Consider the following 8,957-nt stretch of genomic DNA (forward strand, 5'->3'; position numbering starts at 1 on the left):
ATTTATATTTCTTGCATATATGAATTACTGTGGGCCCATGCATGTATTTTCTATGGGTCCATGCACACGGTACCTAAAGACCAGTAAACATACACTGGGTTCAGATATGTAAAATCAAAATAGAAAAAGCTACGTCTGAGGTCCTACGTATGGACCCTATTTTATGTGTAAGCATTTGTGCTAAAGTTTACTTGCTTACAGGGCAAAGGCACTCCACCTGCGTCTGAGCAACAAAGAATTGAGCTGCCTACCATCCTTTGTTGCTAGGATGCAGGTGGCTTAAGATGCCTAGAGTCCTTTGCTGTTAGAATGCAGGTGGCCCAAGCTGCCTAGCACTCTAGCAGCCAATAGGGCACCTTCACGTTATACACATGTTAATGTTGCACAAATGTCTGTAAAAAAAAATCAAGACCACTGGACTTGCTGTATTGATCTTGAAGACGTTTCGCTGGTCATCCAACCAGCTTTCTCAAATCAGAATGACTTGTACAAACATTCTATTAAAATAAATATGCTGAATGTTGCTCCAATTAACATAATCTGTGTATCATCACCAGCATGTGGTCAGAGACCTCATGGAGGTAAGGTGTTTATGAGGTCTCTGACCCCATGCTGGTTATGATAAACAGATTATGTTGATTGCAGCAACATTCACCATATTTATTACCAGATCATTTTTATGCAAGTCATTCTGAATTGAGAAAGCTGGTCTGATGGCCAGTGAAACATCTTGGAAAAAAATACAGCAAGTCCAGTTGCCTTGACTTATTTTTTACAGATATACCTTGACCTGGATGAATGAGACATGTTCCACAAATGGTACACACGCAGGGATCCCAACCTGAAAAAAGCAATTTCAGGGAGGTGCCCCCTTCCCCCCTCCCCCATCCGCGGGGGGGGGAGAGAGAGCACCCCCCTGAAATTATGGCAGATAGTCGGGAAGCAATAGCTTCTTTGCTATCTGCTGTTTTTTGTTGTTTTTTTTGTATTCTGACAGCTACTGCCGTCAGAACAGTAATAAAAAAAGAATTAGATAGTGATTGGCTAATTCAATTTGCAATATCCAATAGCGAGCTGGCTATTTCACACGCCCTCTGCTGCTGTCAATCACTAGAAGAGGACCTGATGGAGAACTTCAGGTTCCCCTCTGCTGATTGACAGCAGCAGTGGGTGGGTGCAATTGCTAGTCTGCTATTGGCTATTGCAAAGTGAAATAGCCAATAGCAATCTAGCTATGCATTCCTATGCTGTCTTTTTTTTTTTCTCTGACTGACTGCGGCCCCGATGTAAGAAAAACAAAACAAAAAACCAGATCACAGGGAAAGGTTTACTCTAGATATAGCAGAGTAAACCTTTCCGGGAGAAAATGTTTCTCTCCTGGTCGGCCGGGAGCCGCTATCTAATAGCGGGAGACTCCCAGAGCGTCTGGGAGAGTTGGGATGTCTGCACACGTACAGAGCATTTTGTTTGCAGGACCATGCTGCCAATATCCTGTATACTAGTTGCTGTATTTTCATTCGGACACATGCATGAGCACTAAACTGCATGTGGTGCCTACAGGTACTCATGTTAATCTTCAAAATATCCATATTTCCTTGTGGAACCTGCTAGGATCCTAGTCTCAAGCTGTACATGAGGCCTTCAAATTATTCTTCACTTCTATCACTCAATTGTCAAATGCCAGAGGCTCTACTGCTCTCTAAAGTTCTGGCATTTGACAATTGAATGACAGGGCACTGATGCCAGAAATAGGGGCAGGGATTAATCTATTTGGTAAGAAGGTAAAGCCTCATGTACCCTGAGAACACGAAGCGCACAGCTCACCCTTATCATGCGTCCCCGCAATTCACATTCGATGCACGGATGACTCTCTTCCGGAGTAATAGGCTCCAAAACTGTGGAACCAGCACACGATGATCTTCCAAAGAAATTTAAACTTTATTCTACATGCATCTATACAAAGCACAACCTCTGACGCGTTTCTGCCTTACTCGGCCTTAGTCATAGCTAGTTGTGAACTAACACCAACCCCACTCCTCATGTACAGCCTGGACCTAGGATCCAAGGGGGCTCCACAAGGATCGTGTACTTCTAAGGACCCATCGGCACCAATGACAAAATTATTTCAAAGACTTAGGTGCTAGGCCAAAGAAAAGGACCTCCACGGTAGTATCTTCTGAGATACTGCCGGTGCCACAAGCCACTCCAGAGAGACAGCGGGAGTTGAGAGAACTGAACAAGTGGCTTTGGAACTGGTGTCGGAAAGAGGGCTTCAGGAATGAGCAAATGAAAAAAACATATACCACTAGCACCAAATTAAAATGTATGTACACCAATGCTAGAAGTATAGCAAACAAATTAGAGGAGCTTGAAGTTATGCTACTTGAGGTGGACTTCGATATAGTGGGAAAACAGAAACTTGGCTAGACAGCTCACATCACTGGGTAACTAATGTACAAGAGTACAACCTGTTCAGGAGGGACAGAGTTGGTAGAAGGGGGGAGGGGTATGCATGTATGTAAAAAGCAATCTAACTGTGCACATACAAGATGACCTCACGACAGAGAGTTGCGATGGTGTTGAGTCTTTGTGGCTAGAACTGGATCAGACTGATGCTAATTGGTACACATTGGTACCAATGACAAAGTTAGAGGCAGATGGAGTGTCCTAAAAAAAAAAGATTTCAAAGACTGGTGCTAGGTTCAAGAAAAGGACCTCCACTGAAGTATTTTCTGAAAGGAACAGTGTTAGTAGATGGGGGGAGGGGTATGCGCATATGTGAAAAACAATCTAACTGTGCACATACGAGATCACCTCACGACAGAGAGTCTTTGTGCCTAGAACTAGATAAGTCTAAAGCTAGTTGTAAACTAATTATGGGTGTGTGTTATAAACCCAAGAACATAAGGGAGGAGGGGGAGACTCACATACATTTCCAACTAGAAATAGCTGGGAAGCAGGGAAATGTTGTTATAACGGGTGACTTCAATTATCCAAACATTGATTGGGCACATGGAACCGCTCATTCTATAAAGACTGACCGTTTCCTAAACCTGTTGCGGGACAATTTCATGGATCAGATGGTTGATGTCCCAACCAGGAAGAATGCTATACTAGATTTATTAATCTCCAATAATACGGACCTAGTTGCAGACATTGCAATTAGACATACATTGGGTAATAGTGACCACAGGGTGATTCATTTTAATGTTAGGTACAAAAAAGAGAAGTGTGTTGGTCTGACAAGAACGCTAAATTTCAAAAAGACAAACTTCGATAAACTGCGTCATCTAGTGTATGACACTAAATGGGACAACCTATTTCTAAGAATGAACACTGACGAGAAGTGGGATTGTTTTAAGAATACATTACACAATGCTATTATAAAGTGCATACCATTGGGTAACAAAAATAAATGTCATTAAGAGTCACCCGTATCAAACAAATCCAATGTATCCGAGTCACTTTCCTCCAAAAGTAACAACAGGTCCTTTAAGACCCGGAAGTCTTTAATTGTATAAGTCTGCCAATGTTGGGGATGGAATTGTACAGAGTGAGTACTATTGTAATCTTGGTCTAAATCATTTTAAAGAGATTACATACAAATAAATGCAAATCCTTAATAAAAACTTGTCACATTTCTGGGAAGGACAAAAGCTGAGACCCAAACTCAAAACTTCCCTCTTCACATCAAATATATATGAGGATAAATCAATTACTTGGAAGGTGTTCTGCTCTCCTTTCTTTTTCTAAAAAAAGATCCATGGCATGGGTATTAGTTTGAACATTAGTCAACCTGTCTCCCCCTTGTAACCGCCACTCCTGATCCCGTGTTACTTGGTTTCGTGTTGGGCTGTCTATGCAAAGAAGTGTTCAAAGAGTTACCTTGGAATTTCGCAGCTCCTGCTATATTGCTAGGAAAAAGTTCCAGAATGTACTATTCCTGTGTGTCCTAGTGAAAGTTGTTGAGAAAAAGATGAAGAGGGTGTTCCCCCAGAAGAACCACCACCAGCATCACCTGTATTAACAAAATTTACGGAAGAATCAGTATTAGATTTTCTACTTAGAACGAGAGCCCAGAAATCGTGGGCCACTGCTTTTAGTGCGCTTGGAGACTGACATCTGAGTGCCAGATGTCTGTGAAGATAAAGATGATAATGTGTCAGGGTCATAGCCCTTACCATCTTGTCTTGAATTGTATTGTGATTGTAATGTCTTCCTTATATAGTAAAGCGCTGCGCTATATAAATCCTATATAATAGGAATTGTATAGGTCCTAGGACCAGATTACTAATATTGTGCCCATTTATATGCATGGCCCGTGTTTTATGCTGCATAATCCCTCACAAATTTTTGTTCCTTCTCACTAATGATTTGTGTGGTGAATTGTTCAATATGCATTGTTTCATACACATGTTCCAGAGAACGTGTGGCTTCACAAACAGTTTTATTGGAGTTAGCGTCCACTAATAGCTGCATCAATAGATAAGACTTCCTTAGCATAATAACATGTCTAGCATGTAGTTCTGCTCCCATCTGTCTCTTAGGTCTTTAACAACATGGGCAATGGTAGGAAAGATCTGAATTCGTAATCCCCATGGGAACACATTACATGAGTGTATTTTTCAAAGTATTTCACATGCCAATAGACTAAGGATATCTTCTCTAATAAGTCTAAATGACATATTCCTGGCTTCTGCATCCAATGAGTTTTTATTCAGACAGCTTAATTGTTTCTGGCACGTGTCCCAAGCTTATCCACAATAATCAGCCATTATATGTGTCAATTAAGATACAAATTACCGAGACTTGCATATCCAAAAATAAAACAATACTATATGGAAAAGGACAACAGAAACAGCAACCCTCAACTGTTTTTTTTTTTTTATTTTTTGTTTAGAAAAGGTGTCTACCACCCAACAAAATGAACATAGCTATTGTTTAGTTTACGGATTTGTATTGATATAGTAGTCCATCATAGGAGTGAGTTTGCGGTGTTGGCTTCTTTACAACACCCACCGGGACCATGGGGAACAGAAGGAGCCACCCTACAGAAGGAAGGACAGTGTCAGCACCAATTCCGAGATGATTTAAGGATCTACAGCCGAGTGATACACAAATAAGATACATTTTTGTTAATAGTAAAAGGCATTTTTAAGATTTAATGCCTGAGTTTAGTGTTACTTAAATGTTCAAATCAGTGAAATTGCTACAAAGCCCTTCCAATGAAAGCCATTAATTTTTTGGTATAGCTCCAGAGAGATCCATGGCTTCTACAAAAAGTACAGAGAGCCTCCCAATTTTACCTTTAATCATATCCTCTTCCCTTGGTGGTACTTTTGTCTTTATTTTATTACTTACCTTTTACATATGCATAGTTGACTATATTCTCAGGTCCCATGGTGGGATGAATTCCACGTGTAGATGTTATGCCATTCTGGAGCCAGAAAGACCAAGGGTCGATGTCAGAACCAACAAGGGAATTTGCAGATGTTGATTACCAGGGGAGAGAGTAGTATTGTGCAGCATGGCCTCACCTTAAGTGCCTGATGTCCTCTCTTTTTCCCTCAAACATTGCAGCTAACTTGAGCCCTGTTCAAGACCTCACAGCACACTGAAAATCAAGGGCTAAGGGTGAGCCTGGGCAGTTTACGATCAGAGACCACAAAATGTATCCACCTATTGAAGGCATGTTATAATGACACAAGTGTTGCCCTGCCGTTTACGTGACTTAAAGCCAGCTCTTCTAGAGAGCACAGCGACTATGGGGAACATAGTTCAGTCAAGCCTTGTGGTGGAGCACTTTCAAGGCTATCCATGCACAGCTACAGCTAGTCTAGTGAAACACAAGAGCAATTAGGATAAGGGGATACCTTATAAATTGAGTTACTGGTTTTAATTGGAGTTCAGCTTTGATCCGACAGCTCAACAAATGTTTAACTCCAGGCAAACCACTAAACAGATGAAACTCAAACCAGACCTTTTTCCAGCCATGGGATTTGCATTTCTGTCCATCCAGTCCCAAGCTTTACTTCTGCCTGGCAGAGCAGGAGACCTGACTTTTCTGCAGATTAGTCACATGCTGGGGGGTGGGGAGCAGACCCTTAAGTGTTACTGAACAGTGAAACCGCAGACCAAAAAGTTCACGAGTCACTTCGCTCTAGTCCTACCAACATGCTCCTTGTGCCGCTTCTCCCTCTCCCAGGCTGTGCAGTGGACTGCAAGAGGTCGCAAGGTCAAATTCAGGTACTTAGTACAGCTTGCATTAGATAAAATATATGGATGTAATACAAAATTAAATTCCAACCAAAACTGTTCAGTTTTCTGGAGGTTTCTTTTTCGTTTGTGTTACTGGTACATGGGTCCCCACTGATTTATCCCAACTTCATATCCTGGTGCAGGTAGTTATCAGAAGTGAAAAGGTAATGCTCGCCAAGGATATAAATAAAAACTGGAGTCCAAGCACCTCTGCTCTACTGCAGGGGGGTGGGGAGATTACCTTCTGTGCAAGTGTTCCGTCCCCATTTCCTGTTCCAGTGATCATCAATAATGTGGCAAGGTCATCTGCACCCCTCCCCTGATCTATACAGTAAAATCCTGAGAATTCTAACATTTCCCAACAGTTTCCTAAACCATATAGAATGGGACACATCTGAATCCAATTGATAACCACATCCGTTTACCATTAAATCCATGTTTAAGCCCAATAGCAACCCATTCACACAGATGTTTTGGGATACCGGTGGCAAGAACCTACAGATTAGTGGTTGGTGACAGCAGCTGCATATAAAATTGTATATAGCCTTACACAGCTGCCACATCTTAATTCAACATCTGGGATTCCTGCCTCAAGAATTCCAAAATGCCCTATCTGAATGCAGCCTTCAAGCTCAACTGAACCTTCAATTCAAAATAAACTATATAAATTTAATTTGCATCAAAACAAAAGTGCTCAAATGTGTTCATTTTCTTTCTAAATCAGCTGAGTGGGACCCTTGCTCTTGTGGGTAAGCAGCAGTCTCAATCCAGAGGTCTGACGCCCCCCTACTGAGTCAGACATGTAGCTCTGCAATCACAGCCAATGCAAGAGTGCAAGGGTATCAAATCTGCAGTATGCTGCCAGAAGGGTTCGCCATCAAGGCTGTGACCAATTCTTAAGAAAAAAAACAAAACAAACAAACCTTTTGCCTTGATGCACCTAAATTTAATTTAGCTTATTTAAAAATTAAGTTTAACCCACAACAGCCAATTATGGTGCCATTTTAGATCACTCAGCATGTTTGTGTGCTTGTAGGTAACCGCTTCCCATTAGGCCAATTTGAAAACCCACTGGATTTTCTACTGTCACTTGGAGGAACATCTATTGAGTCAATGTTAAGAGCCCTGCTGCTATGAAGCAGAGATTGTCACTTACTGTTGCAGTAACCTTTAAGTCAGGGCTTTTTGTGATGTGTTACCTGCATGGCAGGGAGAACACCCTACAAAATTCTTTAGGGGTCAGCAGGGAATGTGCGGCCAGTGAAAAGATTTTGGTCACAGGACCTAAAAACATTGTGATGGGTTGCTGCATGCAGGTAACCAAGGCAGGGTTGGTAGTTTACTTTAGGTTAGGATGGCTAGGCACACAGGAAGACGACATTTTATAAAAATGTTTAAAAAAAATTCCTGCTACAAAGTACTCATTTTTGATATGTTAGATGGATTTCTCACAACCAGATTTTTTTAAAAGTTTTATTATAAATCTCACACTGGACACATTGCAGTGAATGTCACAAAATTACATTTTATAAACATAAAATTAGGGGGAACATAAAATCACTGTATACACAGATGGGAGGTAAGGGATCACAGAGGGAAGAAAATAAAAAGGGGGAACCAGATGCTATTTACATCAAGACACAAGTGTGTCCTGTACACAAAGTCCTCTTAAGAGAAATTTGTAACTCCCAGTCTGGATGAAAGCCTCCTGCAGCCGATCCTTGGCCATAGCTACCTATAAGACAGACATGTGTTAGTTTCTTGGCAAGTTTAGCATTTCACAACCCATTTAAATTCCTCTAAGAAAAATCATATGCACATTCATATTCTTTGCTAGGCATTCAACCCCCAATTAACTTCAAAGTATTTTAAAAAAAAAAAAAAAAAAAAAAAAAGGGACATTTAATTATGTGCATATGACCATAGAAACATTTCACCCTCCAGTTAATTAAGTCCTCTGCAGATTTCACTATTAGCTATAAAGAAAGGAAGTTAACATTAAATCCTAAAAAATAAACAAAAATCGGGATACAATCACTTAAACAAAAGCCAATATTAAACTGTAAATTCATTTACTTTAAAAAAAAAAAAGCCTGTAAAACAATTAATGAACGTTAACAAAAAGACTTTGAAGGTTAAGAAGCAAAGTCTGAAGTAGTTTTTCCCAGTTTAATCTTTACGCTGGTACATGAAGTTGGAAGAGACCATACCACAGGACAGCGGTTTCTGGTGTACGCCTTGCACTCTGCCCACAACGTGCGACCCCAGAGATAGACGTGGTCAGGGTGACACACGGCCTGCAATGAAGTTCCCGCTGGCGGGTACAAACAAGGTATAATGTCAGAGTTAGAAGACAACATTCTTCTTTACCTTAAGTTGTACCCATTTCAGTACTTTACCTTTGTATTTACTTTAAAAATGTTTGCTTATTTTATTCTTTAGTTCATCTGGCATAAAAAAACCAGATTACACCAATTTAAAGAATTCTGTTTTTACTTAATAGGGAAAAATACTCAAGGTTCGTCTTTAAGTTAAAGCTCTAAAAAAATCCTATGCAATACAAACAATTTACAACAAAAGCTGTTCAACAAGTTAACATTTATAAAACGAGTCCACACAGATTAATTTATCTTTATTAAAAAAGTTTAAATCTTAGGGTTAAAATATCTATACTATTTCATACATACCTGATGCAATTA

Source organism: Nanorana parkeri, unplaced genomic scaffold (assembly GCF_000935625.1).
Source record: "Nanorana parkeri isolate BGI_ZX_2015 unplaced genomic scaffold, ASM93562v1 scaffold374, whole genome shotgun sequence".
In the NCBI taxonomy this organism is placed as follows: domain Eukaryota; kingdom Metazoa; phylum Chordata; class Amphibia; order Anura; family Dicroglossidae; genus Nanorana; species Nanorana parkeri.